Consider the following 12,512-nt stretch of genomic DNA (forward strand, 5'->3'; position numbering starts at 1 on the left):
CTACAATAAGTGTAGTAGATAATGGACTTAAGACAATATAGCGAAACATTTTGCACTCCTACTTTACTAAAGACGCCTTCAGTTATTCCGATAATTCCTGTCTGAATTCGGCTTAATGAGCATCGTTAGTCGATGTACTTGAGTGTTCCAAACGTTGAACGCGGACGCTAAATATTTGCCTTGATTAACCATTCCATCCGGTGCAATGACGTATGTGTGGCTTTTATCACGTTTCCCAACCTATAGAGCGTTATAACGTTACCTCAGTTTACATGCATGCTTGTTAGACACACTGTTTGTACTTCATAATATGTGATCCTGTCTGGTTTCACTCTGATTAAATAGATCATCCTGTAAAGCTTTATTATTTTAGTTTAGTTTACCCTTCGGAATTTTGTTCGGATTCAGAATCCTCTTAGTAATAGACAATTACCTAACTTGTAATGTGCTTGAGTAATAACTTGCGCTTTTCAGCCATTCTCGAGTGATATTGATTTGGAAACATGCTTGAAATTTACATAGGCCGCTATTAGCGAGTCTTTTAACTTCCGATTTGATCGGGTGGTCATGATTATGGCAAGTTTCCCATACCGATTTATGGAAAAATACTAACCGGGTATGGGAAAATTCCTATACACGCTATGACAATTTTTCCATATCGATGTATGGAAAAATTTTAATACGTGTATGGGTTAATTACTTCCAATACATGTATGGGATATTTACCATAGATTTTTCTTATAGTGTAGGTGAGTGTCGTACAGTGGCATGAAATCGAAAAAAGAGTTTTTGAATAACTTGTAGCAGACAATTTTTAACCAATTATTCATTTTTTTCTTTGGAAAATTCATCATCAAATTTTTAAGAGATTTATCTGGCCTGATTTTTGCGTTTTTCTTGTTTAAATTTTGATGTTAATGAAGAGAAGTGGAAAAGTCGATTTTTTAGTTTTTTTGTTCATTTACGTGAAATTTTTTTTCTATGATTGGTATTGTCAAAGTTTATGCACGAGAGCAGTTGAAAGGAAAGAAAGTTATGAAATTGTTAGGTTAATTGTTGTAAACATATTTACGTAACAAATAGTCTACACTAGATTCTTCGTGTTCAAAGTAAATTTTTGCATTGAAATTACTTACATTTATCGAAAAAATGATACTCAACCATACAAATTTGTCATCCAGATAGTTTTCATTAATTTTATAAACAACTAATATAAACAAATGTTTAAAAGTGGACATTCAAAGGTACACGGAAATCGTTTTTCTCTTGATTTTCCTTAAACTATATCGCTAATGATTTCGAATTCTGGAAAATGAAAATCTGAAATTTGTTTTCAATTTTATAAACAAATTGTATAAACAAATTCTCAGTATGTACATCTAATGGCAGAAAAAATCGCTTTTTCTCTTAATTTTCCTCAAATCATGCCGCCCGTGATTTTTAAAGATAAAAAATTAAATTCATTTATTTTTCATTGATTTTCTAAACAAATTGTATAAACAAATTCCCAGTGTGGATATTGAAATGATTTTACCAACGATATTTATTCGTCTTATATTAGATGATAATTTCCCATTATAAATCATCCCTGGCGACATCATTCATGGAAAATTGGGACAAAAAAATTTTTTTCTGTCGTTAAATGTCAACACTGGCCATTTATTTGAATAATTAGATTATAAAATTATTTTAAAATATCGGATGATAATTTTCCATTAAAAATCATCACTGAAAATATAATATAATGAAAATTTACGAGAAAAAGTGATTTCTTTCGCTTTAAATGTTCACACTGGGCATTCGTTTATAAAATTTATAAAAGTATCAAATGATAATTTCTTATCACTAAACATCACTAGTAACCTAATTTAAGGAAAATTATAAGAAAACGATTTATTTTCGCCTTTAAATTTCAACATTAGGAATTTGCTTATATAATTCGTTTATAAAATTAATAAAAAATATCGGATAATAAGTTTCCATTATAAATCATCAGCGAGGACATAATTTGAGGAAATTTAAGAGAAAAGACGCTTTTTTACGCCTTTGAACGTTCACGCTGGGCATTCGTTTATATTATTTGTTTATAAAATCTACAAAAAAATTGGATAATTTTCCTTCATTTAACATCTCTGGGGACATAATTTAAGGAAAACTAGAATGAAAAATATTAATTTCTCCCTAAAAATGCCCATACTGGCTATTTGTTTATAAAATTAATGAAAAATTGTCGTTACTAAGTTTCTATGCCTAATCATCACTTGCGACATAATGTGAGAAAATCTAAGAGAAGAGACGATTTCTTCCAACCTTCAAATTTTAAAACTTTGCATTTTTTTATATTTATTTGCCTATGAAATCTATAAAAAATATTGGATGATAATTTTCCATCATCAAACATCACTGGTGACATAATTTAAGAAAACCAGATGAAACACGATTTATTTCTCGCTTTAAATTTCCACACTGGCCTTTTTTATATAATTTATTTACAAAATCTATTTAAAAATTCGGATTATACGTATCCATCGTCAAATATCACTGGAGACATAATTTGAGGAAAATTAGAAGAGAAAATAATCTCATTTTGCCTTTCATTGTCCACGCTGGGTATTTGATTAATCAATTTGTTTACCAAATTAAAAAAAAAAATCAGATGATAATTTTCCATCAATAAACATCATTAGAGATATAATTTAAGAAAAAATAAGACGAAAAACTATTTCTTTCTGCCTTTAAATACCCACTACAGGCATTTGTTTTTAAAATTAATTTAGAAAATTGGCTGACAAAATTTTCATGATTGATTATCATTTTTTTGATGAAATCAAGTAGTTTTACGCAAAAATCTACTTTGAAAATGAAGAATCTATAGTATAGACTATTTGTTAAGTTAATTGGTTTATAACAATTGTCTTAACAATGTGAATTTGAATTTGCTTTCAGCTAACCCCGTGCATGAAGTCTGGCAATGCAAATCATAAAAAAAAATGTTTGACTATAATAAACAAAAAAACGAACATATCGAATTTTTCTTCACTCTTTGCTACTGCTAGTTTAAATTCAATTATGATTTATTTCCAATTAAAGTCTTTTATTGATAAAAATAATGTCCACTTTTATATTTTTAATTAAAAATTAATTTATTTTAATCGAAAATTCATGCATTTGTTAAAAATTTAACCATTTCATTTGGTAGAAAATTAACATTTTAGCTGAAAGTCATATGTTCCATTTGAAAATACAACAGTTTTATAGAAAATTCGTCTCCTTTGTTTGAAAATGTAACAATTCATTGTAAATTTTTTTCTTCCTCATTTCAAAATTCCAATTTTTCGTATCAAGCCTGTACTGTTGTGGCAAAAAAATCTAATTTATTTTGCTTGCAAATTCAACTATTTTTATCAAATAATTTGATTTGCTTAAAGGTTCAGCTTTTTTTTAATTCGTCTTTTTTGGCTGAATTTATCTATTTTTTATTTAAAATTAAAATCTTTTTTGATTGAAATAATTTCACCTATTATATTTTTCGCGAAGCATTACTCTATTTTGGTTAAAAATGCCCATTTTTTTTGTTTAACTTTTTTATTAGGTAGAAAACTAAAATTTTTGTAAAAAGAATCATATCTTCAATTAGCAAAAGGGACTATTTTGTAGAAAACTTGTCTTGTTGTTTTCAAAATTTAACAATTTTATTGATTTTTTTTCTTTTTATATTCAAAATTGGGATTTTTTGTTTCTTAATTTATCTTTTCGTATAAACTAATATAATTTTTGTTGATTTAAATTTTAATTATTTTAATAGACCTGCTTAAAAATTAATATTTTTGGTGAAAATTGTAAACAAAATTACTTCATTATCATTTTAATTTGAAAATTCAAGACTTTGGTTAATAATTCATTTAATAAGTTAGAAATTTAGGTATACTGGTTTAAAATTAAGATTAAGGCAAAAATAATTTTTTGTCGTTGGAATTTTGCTTTTTTGTAAAAAATTCGTCTTTTTGGTTTATAAATGATAGAAACTTCAACCATCTGGTTGAAAATGTATGTATTTTGTTTAAATTTAATTATTTTGATAAAAAGTCCAAATTTGGTTTAAAAGTAACTTTTTTTATATAAACTTGTTCTTTTGGTTAATAAATGTCTTTTTTCCGGTAACACAAACGTAATATTTCTCAGGTAAAAATACAAATATATTGTTTAAAAAAGTAACCAAAAATCTTACTTTAAATAATGCCTTATTTCTTATTTCATAAAGTGTTTATGAGCTATTAATTTAGTTATTTTTATTTTTGAACTATTTAATTAAGAAAGTAAAAAGCGTGGACAACTTCGATTTCACATATTAATGAATATATACTTTGTAGACTTTTAGCTCTGCATATATTTGTTCAGTAATTCCATGTTTTATTGTAATTAGAATAATGTTCGATCACCTATTTAATTTTTTAATCATTTTCTTTAGGCAATAATTAGTTAAATTAAACTAATTGATATTTTTATTTGATGTAATAATACTTTTGTAAAATCTTAATTAAAATAACAATAGATTTTATTTCAAAACCATGGATAAACAACTTAAAATAATACGATGGAAACTTAGTTATAAAATGAGAGAGAAAACTTTAAAAAATATCAATTATCTCCAAAACTGTTCATTTTTGAAACTACAGAAATTTAAAGTTTACTTGCAGCATCATCTTAAGACATTTAAATTCGCCCCCGAACTTTGTGAGTTACATATTATCAAAAATTGGTTTTTATATATTTTTACGTTGCATATTACTCAAACAATCTGGATGAAAAATTCAGTTGTGTTGCATAAAAGTAAAAGAATTACATTTTTTAGCCGTATTCTCCATACATAAAGTGGCTCTGGAAAGTACCTTTACACTTATTTTTTCAAACGAAGAAAAAATCCTCAATTTTTATATTAACATGACATTTTTTTCTCAAAAGGCCAAAAAAGCTATCTTCCCATTTGATCCGCTGGGAATCTAACCCCAAAACTTCCGATTATGGGTCAGGTTCTTTTCTCTTAAGCTACTAGAGAGATTGAAAGAAGAATCCTTTTTCAAAAATACACGCATTATTTTTCTAGCTTTCAAAGAAATCTGTATTAGCGTCAGAGATTAACAGAAATTTTTAACGTCTTTTCAGACTAGATAGAACTATGATTTAAAAAATTTTTAAATAAATGTTTTCTGAAAAAAGATTATCTCCTTCTCTCATCTAGGAATGGAACAACATAACTTGCGATTACTGGCTGTGTGCTTTTTCCTTAAGCTACTAGAGATATCGAAAAGACGTTAAAATTTTATTTTTTTCTCTGATGTAAACCACAGGATTTCCGATTGCGGGTCAAGTTCTTTTCCCTTAAGCTACTAGAGAGATTGAAAGAAAAATCATTTTTCAGAAATACAGGCATTATTTTTCTAGGTTTTAGAGAAATCTGTATCATCAAAATGTATTAAATATGTGATGGTGAATTTCGTGGATTCAAATTTTTCAAGGAATCTGTATTATCATTAGAGAATAAAATAATGTTTAACGTCTTCTCGATATCTCTAGTAGCTTAAGGAAAAAGCACACAGCCAGTAATCGCATGTTATGTTCTTCGATTTCTAGAGGAGAGAATCTTTTTTCAGAAAAAAAATTATTAAAAATTTTTTTAAATCATAGTTTATCTAGTCTGAAAAGACGTTAAAAATTTCTGCTATTCTCTGATGATAATACAGACTTCTTTAGAAAATTCTTCTTTAAAAATTCTTGTCGATAATTTTCGCCGATAGTTTATTACATTAACATTACATTTTAAAAAATTATTTTTAAAAGTTTTTATTTCTTTACTCTCTCATACATGCAAAAGATATACAGGACTCAATAGTAGCGGTGTGTAATATAAAAAAAAGGATTTTTCAATTTTTATGTGATCGTATTTTGTCGATTTCTCATTCAACAGATCTTTCCAATGCATCAGTCTTAATTCTGAATGTGGTTATTCAAAAAGGCAATTTTTAGTCTCGTAATGACAGTTTGCGGAAAACTTTTTCATTCTCAAACGATAAATGCCCGGAAATACGAGCAGAAAATTCCATTACGTTGCAAATGAGTTTTTCCGATTTGGGTCAGCGCAGTAGCTAAAGCAGCTATTCAATATGGATGAACTGTCATAATTAGCGCGTTTTAATGTTGCCTCTTTCACGAAACAAGTTTCGTAATTTCATGACTACACATTCCACACAATCAAATTCTGCTTATTGAGTATCAACATTATGAATACATTTTTAAATTCAGACTTTTACTTCTAGACAAAAAATACACATTTTGCATTTTTGTGAGTTCAGATGATTTGGGCTTAGATAACATTATTGTTTATTGTTATTATTGAACTCACGCCATCATTGAGACCTTTTTCACACATTTTTGACGATCCAACTATTTAATATATAGAATTTCTGAAAATGAAATTACGAATCCAATGGCCACGTTTAGACAACCACCGTAGATTATTTCTCTTGCAATTAAAAAAAAAAGATTTTCTTAAAAAAAAATGAAGAGATTTCAACCATTTTACAAACACTTAAAAAGATTTTTCTTCATTTCAAAATACTTTAAAAATTTAAGTAGATTACAAGGATTTTTCAATTATTTTATCTGATTTCGGGGATATTAAGGATTTGAAAATCTTAAAATATATTATAAACTTCAAGATAATAATTAGGATTTAATAATATTTAGAAGAATTAAAAAAAAAAATTTATTTCGAAAATGTCTTTTTATTGTAATTTAATAATAACAAAACTAAAGAAGAGGTAAGAAATAAAAAAGAGAATGCAGGAAGAAAGAAAAACGATAGGAAACCAAATAAATCCTATTATTTCTCTTTTCTAGTTTCTTGATCTTCTTTATTTGTATTATTATCAAATAACAATAAAAGAACGTATTAACCAACGTTTTAATACTACTTTTATTATGGTCCCACTTTTTTTTAATCTGTTTTTTTAATTGCAATAGGATTATTTTATAGTGGTTGTCCGAATTTGGGATTTAGTGGAAATGATTTCAAAACATTTCCAAAAGTTTGTAAATCATTTCGAGAATTTATAAATAAATCTAGAGATTTAAAAGCTTGGCACAGGTACTAAAAGTTTTTTAAAGAATTTTATGTGATTTCACCGATTTACGCAACATTATTAGGGATTCAAAGCGTTGAGAGTATTTTAATACATTAAAGAAATTGTAAAAATTTCCGAACAATTTTAAGATATTCTAACAAAAATTTAAAAGATTATAGGGATTATCACATAGCACAAATTGTTTTAAAGAATTTTAACTGATTTTAGGGCCATAAAAGTATTGTATAGGCTTTCAGAGCTTGAAGAGTATTTCAAAAGAATTGAAGGGATTTTAACCATTTTCCAAACATTTAACAAGATTTTTCAACATTTCAAAATACTTTAAACATTAAAGTGAATTACAAGGGTTTTTCAATTATTTTATCTGATTTAAGGGATATTAAGGATTAAAAATCTTAAAATATATTATAAATTTCAAGATAATAATCAGGATTTAATAATATTCAAAAGGATTTTTTAAAAAATCAGCGAGCTCCAGGTATTTCTACAGGTTTAATGAGTTCCCGGAGCATTTTAATTTCTACAATTTTGAAAATTAATTTAGAATTATATTCAAAGAAACTTTTTAGAATGGTTAGAATTCTGATACAGAACAGTGCACTTTCTGAAAATTTTGATCGTTATGACTTGTTGCAGGGAATTTCAAAGAAAAACGATTCTAGTTCGGAATTTAAAAAAGGGATTTTTCAAAATATTAATAATTGGAATTACTTTAGGGAGAATTACACCATAATTATTATTTAAAGTTAAGAGAACGAAATCTCTAAAAAATAATTTTTAGACCAATTAAAAAAAGATCCAATCTGAGAGAATTAGGGATTTAAAATAATCTTTCGGACAGACACTCGAATTTCAATGATTTTCAATCAATGTTAAATATTAAACAGGAATTCAAAGAGTTGAGGGCATTAAAAAAAGTTGTAAGCTTCTATAACATTAAATAGAATTAACAAAATTTCATTAGGATATCAATGACATTTAACAGATTTCAAGGTATTTCTAAATAATTTAAGGTAATCAATAACATAATATGAAAGCATACCGCACCAAGTATACAGAAACTGGGTTTTTTTCAAGTTTCGATTTATAATTTTTTTGCAATTTTTCAGCTGCTGATTATTATAAAGATTCATAGTCTCAAAAACGTTTTATTGAATTTAGTTTGATACTTATATTTTCTAAACCAGACCAAATATAACGAAAGTTTTTTCCCCGTAAATATGAAACATTCTCATTTTTGTTTATTAAAGATCTTTGAAGCTTGTTTTAAAATCCCTCAAATATGCAAGCAAGGAAATTGACATTAACTAAAAATTAAAACCACTGTGAATTTTTTTATTATACTAGAATTATTAAAAATAACTTTAGAAAGAGATGGAGAAAACAAGGAGAGTCAATAATTTAATTAAAGATTTAATAATGTTAACATTTTTCAAATATTTATGTAAGGAAGTGAACATTTCCTAATAACAAAAATCACTGTAAATTTTTCGATTAAAGGGAAAGTTGTTGCAAATTAAATTACAGATTCATTAATGTTAACATCCTTCAAATATCTAAGCAAGGAAATGAATATATTCCAACAACCAAAGTCACAGCAAATTTTTTGATCACATGGAAAGTTCTTATATTTATTTTGAGGGTTGTTGTTATCCCTTAAAGCATTTAAGCCATAAAATTAATATCTCCTATAATCGAAAATCACGAAAGATATTTTGGTTATATTATTAGGACGTGAAACACTTTAAAATAAATGTTGAAAACATCACCTAGCAAACAAAATATTTGATTTTTTAAGCGTTATTTTAATATCCCTTTAAGATTGAATCAAGGATACCGAGATATTCTAACAACCAAAAATTATTACGAATTATTACGAATCCTGTGGTGACCTGGGTAGTAAAATCAAAGAATCTCCCATGATTTTATTTGTTACAAAATTTTGATTTCCTTTGGTTAAATTAATTGCAACGGAATTTCCTGCTAGAAGATGTTTTCAACAATTATTTGCAAGTGATATGTAATCTCAATAATATAATACAAAAATTGCCCGTGATTTCAGCTGTTAGAAAATGTCAATTTCCTTATCTTAATTTTTGAGCGATGATAAAATAACCTTCAAAGCAACTCGAATCGCATTTTTTCTAGAGGATGTGACCCACATTTACTCTCAAGTTATTTTTGATTTCTATAGTATAATACAAAAATATTGCAAATTAATTTTTTTTTTTAAAGAAGATCTACCCTCGTTGCTTCACTGGAAATGGAACCACAGAACTTCCAGTTGCTGGTCGGGTGCTTTTCTATTCAGCTATTAGAAAGATCGATAGAAGAAATATTTTTTCCCAAAATGCGCGCTATCATAAGCCAGGTGTTAATGTAGTAAAAAGCAATCAGTTTGGATACTTTTCGCGCCACCGTGAAAATTTAAATCCACCTATCGATCCAGTTAAATCTTAAAATAAAAGATAATGCTTAAAGTACTTTTCGCACAAGGTGGGAAATAAATTTAAAATTCTCATTAGGCTATATTTTTGAAAAAAGATTCTTCTTTTGATCTCTAATAGCTTGAAGAGAAAGTACCGGACCAAATAGATATTTTTTTCAAAAAAATTTAATTTAAAAATTTTTTTAATTTATTTTGCTTCTTGTTTGTAATGCTTCTTGTGTAAGTAAAATAGTAGATCTGTCGTGTTAATTTAAATTCATTAAGTAAAAATTGTCGAATTTTCTAATAATTTTTTTAAAAATTATTAATCTACAGATTCAAAAGGATTCCACAATTTTGCTAGTGTATCTCGAAAATGTGCCACTATTGACACTATTTTGAATTTCTCAAAGGAGTCCGAGGCCTGCAGTTTGACACTGGTAATTAATGGATGGATTAACTTGTTGTTCAAAATTTATATTTTTTGCTGAAAAGTCAACTAAAATATATTCAGGATGAAAAATATTTTTTCTTGAAATTTCTCTTTTTTATTAGACACCTGATCTTTTTTAGTAGATATATTGTAGTTTCCTTGGATAAATTTTTTAGTATTTTGTTAAAAATTCAACTATTTCCTAGAAAATTTACTTTAGGTTTAAAATTCGTATTTTTGTGTTGAAAAGTAAATTCAAATCTTTTTTTGAAATTTGGTCTTTTCGATTTAAAAGTTTATCTGCTTTAGTAAAATTTTTATTTTTTTGGACAAAAATGCAACTGTTTGGTTAAAAATTAAAGAAAGTTGTTGAAAAGCCATATTTTTTAGTTAGAAATTCCACTATTTTATAGAAAACGAATTTATTGTTTACAATTCTTTTGGTATTCGAAAGTTAACTGGTATCTTCTTTGGATGAAAATTTAATTATTTTTTCAAGGTTATATTTCCAAAATTTATCTTTTTTAGAAGAAATTTCATCTCTCTTTAATAAAATGCAACTGTTAGTTTAAAAATTCAACTTTTTTCGACAGTTTGTCCTTTTGACTTAAAAATTCAATTTCTATAGCTTAAATTACATCTTTCCATAATAAAAATGCAAGTGTTTATTTGACAATTCAACAATTTTGGTTAAAAAGTCATACTTGCATGTTAAACATTCTGTTGCTTTATTGAAAATTGAACTATTTTGTGGAAAATCTACTTTTGGTTTAAATTTAGTATTTAGAGGTAAGAAAAAGAACTAAAATCCTTTCTGGATAAAAATTCCACTTTTTAAAAAAATATTTTAATTAGAAATTCATCTACTTTAAGAGAAATTTTGTCTTTTATGAGTAGAAATGTAACTGTTTGATTCAAAATTCAAATTTAAGAAGAAAATTGGTCTTTTTCTGATTAAACCTTCATCTATTTTAGTACATATTTCATCTTTCTTGAATGAAAATGCAACTATTTTGTAGGGAATGAAACTATTTTGTTAAAAATTCATCCATTCTAGTTAAAAAAATTTGTGTTTTTGGATTAAAAATTTAATTTTTTTCTTAGAAACTATTTTTTTTGTTAAAAAATTCATATTTTGAACTTGAAAAGACAACTGAAATCTTTTTTAAATAACAATTAAACTTTTCAAAAAATGTTTCAAATAAAAATTTATTTGCTTTGAGAAAAATGTTATCTCTTTCGAAAAAGAATTCAACTGCATGGTAGAGAGTTATAAAATATTGTTAAAAAGTTATCCTTTTTGGTTACAAATTTCTTTTTTTGGATTAAAAATTAAATTTATTTTTTTAGAAACTTATTTCTAGTTTAAAAATACATATTTTTAATGTGAAAAGTCATCTGGAATCTTTGTTAATTGAACATTCAGCTATTTTTTAATCAAAATTTATCTTTTTCATTTAAAAAATCATCTGTTTTAGTAGAAATGTCATTTTTTAATGAAAATAACAGTTTTTGGTTAAAACTTGATCTCTTTTGCTTGAGTGTACAACTATTTTGTTTGAATCAGTTTGTTAACAAATAATTTTGTTATTCAAGATTTATATTTGAAAATTTTTCTTTTTAATTGAAATTTTAACTGTTAAGTGGAAAATTCTATTTTAAGATTTATCTTTTTCAGTTAAAGATTCTCCTTTTTGGATAAAGAAATAATTTTTCTGATCTGAAATTTCATTTTTGTGGTGTCAAATTGCATTAGTATCGTGGAAAATTAATTTTTTGTTAAAAAGTAATAATTTTTGTTCAAAAATTTAATTTTCATAGAGAAACCTCGCCTTTCAACTGTTTTGTTGGAAAGTTATCTGTTTGGTTTTAAAATTAAAGTCTTTTTTGAAAAGACATCTTTTATAGTAGAAAATACTTTTTTTCTTTAAAAGAAATTAATAAATTTGGAAACTTGTATTTTAAATTAATATTTTATTTCGTTTATAAAAGATTCGATGTTCAATGTATTATAATATTAAAAGAATAATCTTTGAATGTTATTGATCAACAAAAATAAAAAAAATAGTCAAGGAAAAGTCAGGGAATTTTGGAAATGAAGTTCTCCGACACCCTGCTTAATTCTACTAGCAATAAATTGCAAAAAAATTCTGGAAAGTAAAAATTACGTACAGTAAGAGGGGGGGATTATTATGTTGTGGTTTGTTGCAGGAGGGAGGAGGGGTCTTTTTAAGTACAGTAATTTAAGTACAGCTCCTAATATAATATATATTTATCTGCGCTCGAGACGAGTTCCATCGTGACTTCTGCAATACCATTAACCTATCAGAGACCAGTTGTGCCTGCATGACTCCAATACGTAACTACTATATTCCCACGTGACCTTGGTCATTTACCACTAACCCCACCTCCCAACATCATTCCTCTAACCCCGGATTCCCCTGGGATATGATGGATAATCGCGCCATGATTCCTGAATCCTCATACCTCAATGTGCTTTATCTCTCTC

This window comes from Belonocnema kinseyi, chromosome 2 (genome assembly GCF_010883055.1).
Source record: "Belonocnema kinseyi isolate 2016_QV_RU_SX_M_011 chromosome 2, B_treatae_v1, whole genome shotgun sequence".
NCBI classification, from domain to species: Eukaryota; Metazoa; Arthropoda; class Insecta; order Hymenoptera; family Cynipidae; genus Belonocnema; species Belonocnema kinseyi.